This window comes from Furipterus horrens, unplaced genomic scaffold, assembly GCF_987537825.1.
Source record: "Furipterus horrens unplaced genomic scaffold, mFurHor1.1.pri manual_scaffold_6, whole genome shotgun sequence".
Taxonomy (NCBI): domain Eukaryota; kingdom Metazoa; phylum Chordata; class Mammalia; order Chiroptera; family Furipteridae; genus Furipterus; species Furipterus horrens.
Window position 1 is genome coordinate 114,517,765 of NW_028327176.1, and position 13,986 is coordinate 114,531,750.

A 13,986-nucleotide genomic window follows, 5' to 3' on the forward strand; every position below is an offset into this window, starting at 1 on the left:
TTTATTTGTTTGTTTATTTATTTATTTTTTGTGCCAGGCATTTTTCTAAGTCTAGATTTTTTTTCTAATAATTGATGGTGTCATTTCATTCTTGCAACAATTTTCTTCACTTAAACAACATAATTATCCTTATTTCACAGATGATAAAAGTGTGATAGAGAGCATTTAAGCAACTTGGTCAAGATCAAAGAACCACAAGAGGTAAATCAAGGAGCCACAATTTAAATCGAAATAGTCTACAAAGTTTGAATTCATGAATACTCTCCCATACTGCCTGTGTTTTAGAATGAAGACACTATACCAATTGTAAATTAAAAAGGGTGAACTAACAAATCAATCAAGGAAGAAATTGATGAAAACAATTTGAAGCATTTATAAAGATGCTATTTAAAATTTGAAGAATATCCAGTTTTGGGTATGTATACTTCTGGTATTTGACAGACATGCTGACTTTATTTGCTGGATGTTTCCTGAACCTTTGAACCCATGGTCCTACAATATTAATAGCAGGTGTTTGTGCATGCTCTCTTTTGAATATTTCTATTTTTATACCCCTCTCCCCACTGAGGGTCCTTCTTAGCATATGGCATACAGTACATCTCTCAGAATCATTTATAATACCTAACTATTTACTTATGCTTTTTCTTTGGTTCCCACCCATCCTTCAGCATCAGTCTGCATTCCCTTTGACCTTCGCTCCATTATTCTTTATTTCCTCCATCCTTGAGTTCCCCTTGTCAAACCCATCTTCCTAAAACCTCATTTCATCTTGAAATCAGTGCCTGTTTATTATTATTTTAGTCCATACCTCTATCTCTTTTCTTAGGCCCTATCAATCTATCAGGAATTAAATATTTTTTCCTTCAGTTCCAACCACCCCTTACTTGAAATCCTTTGCATTAGATTCCCAATATTCATTTTAGATTTCTCATCTTTATGTTTTAAGCTCCTGTCATAATTTTAGCGAATAGATTCAAATAAGTCGTACCTGGCTGCCCTGTATAGGTGCCCAATGACTTGCTGTCAGGGTTGACTTCCTGATTGCATCAACAATGCTGTTGCACAGCGACCGAGCTCAACAGGGGCCTGAACTAAGGTTAAGTGCTCTGTGGTTACTGTTTTGAAATTCTTAATAAGTGTATCTTTGTATTGATATTTTTAAGTGAAGTCTATTGATACATGGAGCATGCATGGTGGGCTCCATTCTTTGGTAGGCAGAACCTCTTGGCCACCACAGCGGGACTTAGTCTGGGATGCCCATGCCCCTACACTCTGGCAGTCTGAACTCTTCAAGGCCTCTTTTTCCCTGCTCTGACCCCGGGCCAAGGCCACACTCCTTTGCCTAGGGGTGTGCATGTGGAGGGGCAGGCCCCGGTTAGCACACTCCATGAAGTTTTGAGAAAAGGCACGGCAAAGGCTGTGGGTGCCCCGATCGGGCAGCTCCACGGCACATGTTGTGAGCAGTCCACGGGAGATTGCTTCTCCATGGGACCAAATCTCTCCCTCCAGTTCAGCTTCCAAGAGCCCCTGAGTAGAGGTTTATACACCTTTGGGTGTTGCCCTTCTGCAAGCATCCCTGTACTCTATGGGCCAGCTACCGTGTCTTGCTTGGACAGAAACTTTCTTCCTCTTTCCAAATGAGTCCGGTTTTTCACTCACTCCAGGCGTCCTGCAGGGGTGAGCTACGATACATGAATAATGCTGATACTTAAATTTTTATTTTTTCTTTAGTTAGAATAACATTACTTAGAAAGTAAAACCACCATGACAAATGAAGGGAGTGGGGCGGGTGGGGTGGGGAGAGAGAAAGAGAGAGAGAGAGAGAACCATTAACACAGCACTTTTATCTGATTTTTTAAAAACAACAATTGCTGCATCTTCATTTAAACAAAAACTGCTGCTCTATCTTGATTTTGCACTAACCCCACAGATACTGTTTTCTTTAGGTTCTGGGACACAGGCCACTAGCCTCAGACTAGCTTCAGCATTTCTTTTCTCTGCTCTAATTTGGTGTGTAGCTTCATTCTTGTTATTTACAGCCCATTCACTCATTCCCTTTTAAAATACTTTTAAGTTATTAAGTTGTCATCTGATTTTAAAAATACTAGTAATGATTCTACAGATATTATTAAAAGTATTAAGGTTATAGAGAAATCTTAATAACTTAATAACTGTGAGCAACGGACTTTATTAAATGACTCTGCTTGATGTATCTAGTGCATTTTCCCTTTTCCTGAGTGGATATTGAATAATACAGTTCGTAAATTAAACTGGACCCAAAGAAATCTCCAATTATCATTCTTTAACATTGCAAAATATTGAAAGTTACTAGAATAGGATTTCTAATATTTGGAGGAGGTGATAGAGCTCTGAGAGGGGTATCCTTGAATGGTTGGAAGAATGGGAATTTGGAAGCAGAATACTTAAGTTGAAGTGTAGTGTCTCAGTTTACTGCTGGGAGACTTCTGTCAAATCTGGTCACCTCTCTAATATTTAGTTACATCATCTATACAATAAAAGAAGAGTATGTTTCACATGGTTGAAGAAATAATCACATGGATATTAATGCTTTGCAAATACCATGTAAATATTTATTATTCATTGCTATATATTACCTTTAGAGTTCTTATTAGAGGATTTGATGGATATAAGATTGGATATTTTTTGTAGCTCCTTTCCTCCACTAGTTTTTAAAACCCCAAATACTGAACATTTGGTTTGGCACTGTGAGGTGCTGAGGGGGAGCAGAATACCACACCTCAGAATATGCCACGTGGTGTATGGATTATTTCAAGATGAAGGTAATTGGGACCCTGCAGACTCAAGATGATTTTTTGCCTACCCCTTAACTGCTTCAAAGAATTTTGATAGGGTGCCTGTACCAGAAAGAGAGCTATTAACAGATGACTTTTCATATTAGAAAGGCATAGCAAATATTTGGTTACCAAATATTTGGTCTTCTATTTTTGTCAATTGTCTTCTTCCCCTTTGAAGCCCCAGACCCTTATCACTTCTCTTTAGCTCAGGATTATATATAAGCCTCAATTATGGGCCTGCTAGGAAGCATCATATTTTTATGGGGCTCCTGTACGTATAAAATATGTTTCTCTCCTGTCAATCTGTCTTATATCAATATAATTATAAGACCAGTCAAAGAACCTCAATGAAAGAAGGGAAAGTTTTCTATACCTACAGTTCCAACTATATAAATTTAAGTAACTCAGAATTATTTTTTTTAACATTGTAGTATACAAAAGATTATTCTCTATCCCACCATCCTTATATATAATGTTTCATTTTATATTTCAATATTAACATTTTTGTCTTGAATTTTCTTCTCTAGCATCAGTATGCACTGGAAAACAATGAAATTACGATTTAATCAATTGTTTATTTCTGATAATGTGATTGCTTTCAACTTTGCAATGTTATAGCAAAATTGTGATGAAATATTGAGACTAAATTTTATGAAAATATTTTTTTACTTAAATTTCATTCTTAAAAAGTGTAATTGTTAGCTTAAGAATGACCAAAATTTTTAGATGCTGAACTGTTTTACTTTTATATTTTAGCGTGTAAGAGGGTTTAACAAAGTTAATCACCATAGTTATTTTAAAACAACCTGCTAGTTATCACTCAAATTTGTCATAGATGCTTAATATTAGTTACTTAATTGAATTCACTAGGCAGTTTTCAACATTTATTAAGGATAATTGGAATATTAAGTAGCCACATTTTTATATTAAAACAGAAAAGGACTGAAGAAGAATACACAATCTTAATGAATTCAAGAAATTCAGTAAATTAAATAAAATATTTTCCCACTATTTATAAAATAGTGTATGCCATCAATAAGAAGTTAACAAGAAAAATGTTATATAAGACCCAGGATATTTTGTAATTTCTCTGGTAACATGGTTTAATCACTTTTTGCTTAAATTTAGGTAAGACAAATTAAGATCATGATCAATGAAGAAATGACAACTACTCTTGTTAACAGTGTCGGTACTATTGCCAAGATTGTAGAAAGAAACAAACTATCTATATCTTAGTATCTTCTGCTTAATAAGCATATTTTAAAATCATTCCATGTTATGCCTCATCAAGCCACTGCTTCATTTCTTCCTGCAAATTTTTGACAGAACTGTTTGGAAAATCAATGCCTCGGAGCTGTGTTTGGATTTACTGCTGAATCCAATTACTGTATATTATCATAAAAAGCATCAAAGTGAGAATTATTGATGGTGCTTGTTTTGTGAGCATGCAACTGCTAACTTCAAGTATAAATAATTTAATGACACAATTTCTCACTATTATAGAAAATAATATAGAAATAAGATTTCAAATATGCAACAATAAACCACTTAAATTTAAACAAAGTTCTTAAAAATGAATGCAATGCTGTTTTATACGTGATTCTGACAAAAGAGTATTTTAAACAACTATGATTAATAATACTTGGCTAAGATTGCATGAGAGAATATTGTTTTGCAAAGAAAATAGTTTGGAATGTTTTAAAATTTTTATATATGTCTCAACTGCACTTATAATTTAAAGCAGGGTTTGGTAAACTATAGCCTGTGGGCAGACACTGTCTCCTCTCATTCATTTATGTATAGTCTTACATAGCATCGGTAAAGTTGAGTAGTTTGACAGAAACCTTATAGCCAGCTAAGTGTAAAATATTTACTCTTGGCCCCTTACCTACACTCCCCACCAAAATGATCAAGTGTGCTGGTCCTGATTTAAAGGACTAAATGTAGATTTTTATATATTTAAAAAAATATTTTATGGAAATTTGAATCTTCAAAATGATCTTAAATTTGCTGGAGGTATATAATTAAGACTTAAAAGTTTTAAGTGTAAAAATAAATATAGCTAATTCGACTTATATCTATTTATCTATCTATTCATTTATCTGTCTTATCTTTTATCTACCTTGACATTTGCAAAGTGAGAATAAATCCAGTTACAACTACTGTTCACTGTGATTATTTACAGCAATTGCTTCCCCCTCAAAAACTCCCACTGACTTCTCAGAAAGGTATATTTTGAATAATACTAAATAAGATTCAAAGATTTATTTGGATACAATGCCAATAGAAAAGATAGAGTTGAATACAAATGGCAGGAATTCAAAGAACTGCATGTTAATTAAATGGGTATTAAAATATCTGAGAATGGATATCTAGAGGTTCAGAGTCTAAATAAAACTCTGTCATTTCTTCAATCTATTTTTTCTAGTATGAGAATGTATTCTGTTACCGTCATTTGTGACAGTGCCCAGAACCAAGATGGGTAATGTTGGTACCAGTGAAATAAGAGAAAATGAGCTCACCACTGTCTCTCTAGGATAAGGCAGTTTAATTTCAGACACAAAGATAGGAGAATAAAGTAATATGTATACTTGTAAAATGTCTATTGGGTTATAATATTTTTATATATTCAGAATATGTTTTTTAAACTTATTTTAAATAACCACTTAAAAAGTACTGACTATATTTGGTTGAATTTTATTTGTTTTAGTCTTATAGAGAATAGTTAAAAATAGTGTACCTTCTAAGAAACAATGGCATTTAATAAGTAACAAAAAAAAAAAGGTAAATTACATTTGCAGTCTCATCTCTTGGTGTTAATTCCAATTCATTTTTCTGGTGACCTTTCTGTCTAGATCATTAATCAAGTTTTTTTTTTTTTTTTTAATTCTTGAAAACTAACAACAGAAAACATAGTGCAAACAGTCTTTAATAAAAGTAAAATTTTAATTTTTTTTCAGGGATATATTTCTCTTTCCCTCCTCCCTCCCCCTCAAATTAAACATATAGAGATATAAGTTTAGTTATCACAGTTTTTTATTGATTATAATCAGACTTTAAATTGTATATATGCACAAAAGTCAGTGGGCTTTTCAAACTTTAATATATCTGATGTTCCAAATATTAATATGATAGATCATTACATGCAAAGCTAAAGATATCATATAATTCATAAGGTTACATCTGCAGTATTTTCTATTATAGGAATTATATTTAATACAAAAATTTTAAGTTACCTCTTCCTTCTTAGTTACAATAGTTTTATAAAAACCATAAAAAGTATCATTTGTTTAACAAGCCTATAACAATCTTGCTGACATTAATTTTTCCATTCAGCACTTGGGATTCTTTTTGTTTATTCACATTTTTTTCTGAGACATTCTTATTGTATCATTAGTGCTCCATGTTATAAAACAGAAGTTTCACAGAAGGCTATATTGATACCGATACTTGCCTGCCCAGACTTTGGGGAAACGAGAGGCTCGAAGCAGTGGGTGTGGCTGCATTGCCAGCATAACCCAGCTAGCGACTTGTGAACGTTGTGTCCTGATGTGGCCTGTTCTGCTCCTGGCGACAGGTTTCTCACTCTCTCCGCAAGATAATAGCAGGAGGAAACATTGTACTGAGCATATGCAAGTCTAGTGAAAGTGATTGGCTAATGGAAAAGCCCCATTTTGGGCCTAGTTGGAAGGGGGGCTGGGGGAATGTAACCCAACCACATGTACCTTAGAGGTCAAGATGGCAGCAGGAGGAGGTGCTGTGCTGAAGAAGACCTGTCAGTCTACCCTAGGGAAATGATGGGATTGGTTAGGTAGCTGGACCCTTCCAGAAAGCACAGAATTTTGGGTTGGGAAAAAGCAACTGGCCTGGCCCATACAAGTAGCCTATATAAAGTCAGGGGAAGGAAAAGAGGGCCTCTTTAGCCACTTCGTGGACTTGCTGGCAGTGCATTTGCAGGACCTTAGGGTCCTGGAACCCACATGGCCAATGGTAGCCTGAAGGTAGACAGCTGCCTACCTCAGTCGCCTAAGGACAGATCAGGATAGAATGGGAATTCTGGGCACTGGCTTAGATTTGCAGGGTTTTGGTATTGTTGGGAACAGCTGGGTCTTGCTTGTGTTTTGTGGAAGAGAAGAGCTTGGTGAGTCTTGAGACAAGGAATCCTCCACCTTCCCAAATTGTACAGCATTTTAATAAAGACCTCTTTCCTTTCTCACCAACCTGGGCCTCTGGAATTTGTTTATTGGTTGCAGCAGGCAGCCAAACCCCACTTTGGTTGGGTAACAACATGAACCCACAAGGACCGTAAGTCAAGGCTTCTGTGGTATAGTTTTGCTTGTTATTGCCTCATTGCAAAAAGGCTGGCAAAACTTGCAGTACACCCTAAGATTCCACTTTTGCAAAAATGTCATACAGCCTACCTTATCGATTTAAGTATTGAACAAAAGAACACATGTGAGAACATTTTGTCAAATTACCAATTTTAAACCAAGCAAGCATTATCAAGAAATCCGTCTTACTTTCAATGAAACCATTGTCCTTGACACATTGTTACTTAGTATATATTTCAAAAAGGACTTCTAAATGAGTAAGTACGAGTCACATTCAAAGATTATTGAATCAGTTACAGATATATATTTAGTTTGCATTAATATCTGGTAAAGTTAGAAAATTAATGATACCCTTAATCAGGCTACTTTAAATTGAACAAACCAGGTAAAGAACATGAACATTCTGTTTGAAAATGACAATGAGGACAATTACATAATTTTAATTTAACAGATACAAACCTTAAAAGAAGTATAAAGTATACCCTGTTCTTTCCTTCTCTAGAAATTAAAAAAAAAAGTTTGTTAATGATGTTTTAGTTAGTTTTTATTAGTTTGGGTTTGTATATTGTTTTGGAGAGAGAGAAATAGAACAGTTAGAATAAATATGCCACTTCATTATTTCCTGATTTCTGGAAAGAATCTCTCATAAACAAAGAATATAATTTTTCTATGAAAAATTGCCGTGATCATTAAGTTATGTCCTTTAATAATAATAATAACAACTTTCAGCCAAGATGGAGGCTTAGACTGACATGCTCCATCTCGCTCCACAACTAAGAAGGAATACAACTACCGCAAAACCAGAAATAACCAGAAGTTCCAGAAAATAAAGCTATATGGAAGTCCAACATATGAAGTTCTAGACAAATGGTGCTCGTCCAGATGGTTAGGAGGGGCGAAGCCAGAGTGGAGTGGTCAAGCTGTGCTGGAGGCGGCAGCAGCAGCAACTGGCAGTGAGACTACGGTAATCACAGACACCTGTATTTAAGGGGAGGCGAGGAGCGCCTGGGGAGCACTTGCAGCTGCAGACCAGACCCCTCAGCTTGCAATTCCAACACCAGGGAAGGCAGGCCCTTATTGCCTTGGACTGTGAGGCCCAAGGAGCGTGGGGATGGAGAAGGAGGCTCCCCGTCTCTCAGCGGAGACAGAATGGCAGGAATCCACCTTGGACCCCCCACCCCCACACAAAGCACCATAGTTTGGTGAGAAGGGTCATTGGTAGTGACCACTGCATGGGGCTCCACCCCCTATAGCATAGGAGGTGTGACAGCCCAGCCCAGGAAGCAAAAAACTGCCAGGATTGCAGGGATAATGATAGAGATCCCAATCGCGCAGCTGACCAGAACACAAATACATGAATTAATGGATGAATAGATAGATAACCTTTCTGAGGCTCAGTTCAGAGCTATAGTTATAAGACAGCTTACAGAAATAACAGCAGGACTTAATCAAGATAGGGAAGGAATGAAGACTAGTCCTGCTGAACTGAATGAAAACACATACAAAACAAGTGTTGAGAGAAGGAAAACCAGGAATCAAATCAACAAATTGGAACATAGGAAACAAACAGTTAACCAGTGCAGAAAGAGGAAACAAAAAGTGAGGAAAGTGAGGAGAAGCTCAGAAACCTCTAGGACAACTATAAGAGAACGAATATCCGAATTATAGGGTTGCCAGAAGGTGAAGAAGAAGAACTAGAAATTGAAAAATTATGTGAAAAAATAATGAAGTAGAACTTCCCTAACTTGGGGAAGGAAATAGACTAACAGGTCCAGGAAGCACAGAGAGTTCCAAATAAACTGGACCCAAGGAGAACCACACCAAAACACATTATAACCAAAATGTCAAAAATTAAAGATAAAGAGAGAATCTTAAAAGCAGCAAGAGAGAAGAAGAGAATTATGTACAAAGAGGTCCCAATTAGACTGTCAGCTGTTTTCTCAAAGGAGAATCTGCAGGCAAGAAGGGACTGGCAAGAGATATTCAAAGTAATGAAAAGGAAAAACCTACAGCCATGATCACTCTATCCAGTGAAACTGTCATTCAGAATACAAGGGCAGAGAAAGTGCTTTCAGGACAAAGTCAAACTGAAGGAGTTCGTTAGATCCAAACCACTGTTATTTGAAATGTTAAAGGGACTTGTTTAGAAGAAGGAGGATCAAAACTATGAACATTAAAATGAATATTGTATCATAACAACCAACAACAGAAGCTAGGGAATTGAAACAAAGGCAAACTAAGTAGGCAATGAGAGTGGGAAAGAATTATAGGTATGGGGAACATATAGAGGGGAGGTCAGCGGGGAGAGGAAGGGGGGAAAGGGAGGGAGATGATGCAGGAATCAAGAAAGATAGTAGGAGGGAATGGAGTAGACAGGAAGATATTGAGAAGAACTATATGCACAACCAATGGGCATGTACTAAGGTGGCGGTCAACTGGAGGGAGGGTGGTCACTGGGTGGAGGGGAGAAGAGAGAAAGGAAATTGGGACAACTGTAACAGCATAATCAATAAAACATATAAAATAAAACAAAAAACAAAAAAAAATAATAACAAGAACAATACAACCATATACATAACATTTAGTGTGTGATCAATAATTTATGCTACTATTAGTTGCTGAATAATTAATACAGTCCAAGCACACAATAATTAGCCTGAACACCTCTGAATCATTATTTAAAAAATAAAAAACAATTTAGACTTTAAATTTCTACAATGCTTCACATGTGTTTTCAGCAATCTCCAGATCACAAGAGTTGTTAACAATTGCACTTGGAAATGAAAAATGAAGGATTCCTCTTCAATGTGTTTTGACAAGCTAACTGGGTTACTGAACTCATCATATATTTATAAGAAACCTGTGAGATCCAGGAGCAGATATTCTAATTCATGTTTTTTATTCACATGAAAGCACTGAGGTTACAAGAAGTTATAGACACATACTTTTCAAAAAGTGAACTCGATAAATGAACAGATATTATCACAACTAGTCAAAAGCCTTTGAATTCAATTTAATTTCTAAGAAAATTGATATACACAAACCATGTCCCAAGTATTATAAGATATAAAATATGAGAATGTAATAATTCACATTTTAGGAAGACTTATATTCAGCAAAAATGTTTAAAACCTGAAGCTACAGTGGTTCAGAATAATATGAAAACTTCCTCAACTATGAATTTTTTATTTTGTATTTTTGAGGCTGAAAACCTTCTATTATAGGTAAAACTCTCATCTTAGATCTTTGTTATTTCCTTTATGTTTTAGTACCTTGCTCTTATTTTTAATATTTTATTTGATTCAAACTTTTAAAAAATCTTTTAAAATAGTTTATTTATATGCTTATGCTTTATAAATATTTCACAAAGTCAACATTTCAATATTATATTTTAGGTATTGATAAATACCTTTTAGAAACTCCAAAAACATTTTAAACATTCTTCAATCTTAACATTTATTCTTTTTTTAAGAATGTATTTCATGACTATGCAACAAAGGTATGATTAATAAATATCTAATGGAACAAGACTGATATCCAGTGATTAGACCATTAAACCTGGTAGGCTTCAGTGAAAAGACTTATGATATAATTTTTATTCTAAACTTGAATATCAAGTTTTTATATAGTTTAACTATTATTTTATACATTAAATGGATATTACAGTGACACATGATGAAAGGAGATCTTTAGTAATGATAAATTATATAATTATCTACATAGACCAACTTACAAAGCAAAACACACAACTGAGCAGAAGTGTTTAAAACTTGTAATACATGATATCTGCCTAGAGTTGTTATCGATTGTAGGTGATGAAGACAGATGTAAGCCGAGGATGAAACTGCACTACTCAGTTGAAATGATATGCAAGTGTTGAATTGACTCAGGTATTTCTTAGCACCATTAACATTTAGATAACTCAGGTTAGTTACTTGGGGTGGGATAGGGTCAAATTGTAATGCTTATAGATAATTGGGTTATTCATTGCATCTTTTTAAAATACTTTTATTCACGATTTATCTATACTGATAAGTGCACTGGGTCAAATTTTGGATTTTAAAACCTATAAGTTATTTGGCATGTGTTAAATAAACATTGAAAATATTAAAGCATGATCAAGCTAAATACTGCTTTACAAATATTAATAATTTATTTTCTCACAATTAGTTTCAGTTGCAGATATAATTTTTCTTTGCTTTGCACATGAAGAGATAAGACATAGTAAAATAAATTATTGTGCTAAGTGGAGGAACCAAGATTTAGACAAGATAGTCTGGCAAGCCCCACCTCTCCACTGGCCTGTTACAACATTCTGAAACTGGAAGAGCAACTGAGATACTGTTGTTCAACTATAGGAGATTTCATCAATTCACTTGCTGTATCTTTCCTGGACTGAAAGGGTATTCAGTCAATCAGGGAATGAAAATAACAGTATAGCATACATTTGTAAACCAAATAACCTACCTTCATGTTCCAGATCCATACCAGTTCTGTGAATTTGGATAATGTTCTATTAAAGGTGAATTTTTCAACTCACAGTGTGAAGATAATAACAGAATGTATTAAACAGATTTCTATCAAATTAGATTGGGGATATCTGATAGGTTTTACATAGTGTCAAATATTCAGAATAACCATCATCATATGAAGATTAGAAAAATTAGTGATAGATAGACCTTCAAAGTTCTTACTCCATTTTTACCTTTTCCTAAATATACTTCTACTTACTTATTTATGAAGTACAACAATGTAAGTCTATAGAAATGACAAACTGTTCACTGAGGTGAGTGATGTGTCAGAAAAGAATGCAATATAATGGCAGTTTGCCTAAGGTTACACTGTTGTTATATAGTTAAACACATTTAAAGTAGAAAAATGTGGTATTTCTTCTTAATTTTTAAATTGTCTTTTTTCCTAGCCCTCCTTTTCTCAACATTCCCTTGCATATTATCCATATTACTCACTTCTTACCACTTTTTCAAATTGGTTTATAATCTCAGTATCCTTAATCCTTGATCTTGAGTGGACTCTTTGTTGCATTTTGAACTCATTCAATCCTACAAAGACTTTTATAGTCTTTTTCCTCTGAATTATCACCTAGATGTATCACATCAAGAACAAAATTAGTTCAATGTATTTTACCTAAAATTTGATTGACATTTTTGCTTGTCAATATTAACATATGCATTATAATATTACAAATATTTCATTTCTGCATCAATATTTACCTTTTCAGAAGAAAAACATTGCATATATAAATCTATATATAAAATAAGGAGTTGCAAGTAATAGAATTCTCTTTAAAAAGCATAAATGCGTTAACATTTTATTTATGTACTTAGCGTTTATGGAGTGCTCATCACATATTAAGTTCCTTCAATTCTCACAATTCAGCTCAAGTTAATGGACTAAATCTATTTAATGGATGAGGAAATTGAGACCCAGTGGCATCAAGAACTCCTCAGTGTTAAAGCAAGCAAACAAACAAACAAACAAACAAAAACTAATAAGTATAGGAACAGGATATAGTCTTTACCCTTTGGTATGTTCGATGCCAAAGCTAACACTTGTAACCATCACACATACCTGCACTACACCTATCGAGCTTGCACCTATAAGGGAGAGCTTTGGAGTAGTTGAGAAACAAAGGCAAAGTCTTTGCTCTCACAAAGTATATGCACAAATATGCACAACAATGACTGCCTACAATAATTGCTATCTCAGAGAGAGCATTGACTTTTTAATTTTTGTCTATTTTTTGCCAGGAACCCTTTTAAAAGACTTATGAGAATCATCTAGCTTCTCAATGTGGCTATGCAGTGAATTTTTGTCCCCTGTTTACAGGTGAGGAAACTGAGACTGAGAGAGGTGAAGCAAATTAACAAACTTTTTGTGGTTAACAACTCTCAGAGTCTTAATTTTGGTCCAAAGTCATAGTTACTTTCATTAAGTTAAAAAAAAAAATCAATGCTATAGGCATTGAAGAGCCTGTAAAGTTAAAAATCAGATTCCACTAAATCCTTAGAATGACTTCTATAAAATTTTATGCCAATCCCACTGATCTAGAACAGTGCAGTACAGGATACTGGAGGCCATATGGTGTAAGCAAAATAAGGAGAGAATGGGAGTCAGGACTCTGGTTTAATCTGAGACTTACATAGAGCACAACTTCAAGAATATTGAAATCTCTGCTCTTCTAACCTTTCTGTTAACTCCCAAGCTGATTACCTTAATAACTGTAAGTGGCTTAAAATTTTTAGTATGATTAAATGAAAACAAACTCACAACTATCAACAACTGAATCTAAAAGATGAAAACAAAATCCAACTAAGCAAACCAGAATAGGAACAGAATCATAGGTATGGGGATCATATGGAGGGTTATCAAGTGGGAGTGGGAAGGGGGAGAAATGGGGAAATGGTGCAGGGACTAAGAAGCGTAATTGGTTGGTACAAAATAGACAGGGGGAAGTTAAGAATAATATAGGAAAGGGTGAAGCCAAAGAACTTATATGCACAACCAATGGACATGAACTAAGGGGGGTGGGATTGCTGGAGGGAAGGGGGGTACTGGGCAGATGGGAGCAAAGGAGGAAAAATTGAGACTACTGTAACAACGTAAACAAAATATACTTTAAAAAATGTTTAGTATAATTAAACTAAAAACAACCAAACAAAACAAAAACAGGCCACCTATTTCTTTTATTCTCCACCCCCATCTCGTACAATCACCAATTTGTTCTCTGTATTTATGAACTGTTTTTTTTTTTTTTAGATTCCACATGTAAGAGAAGTCATAAGGTATTCCTCTATTTGTCTTTGTTCAATTTAGTTCAC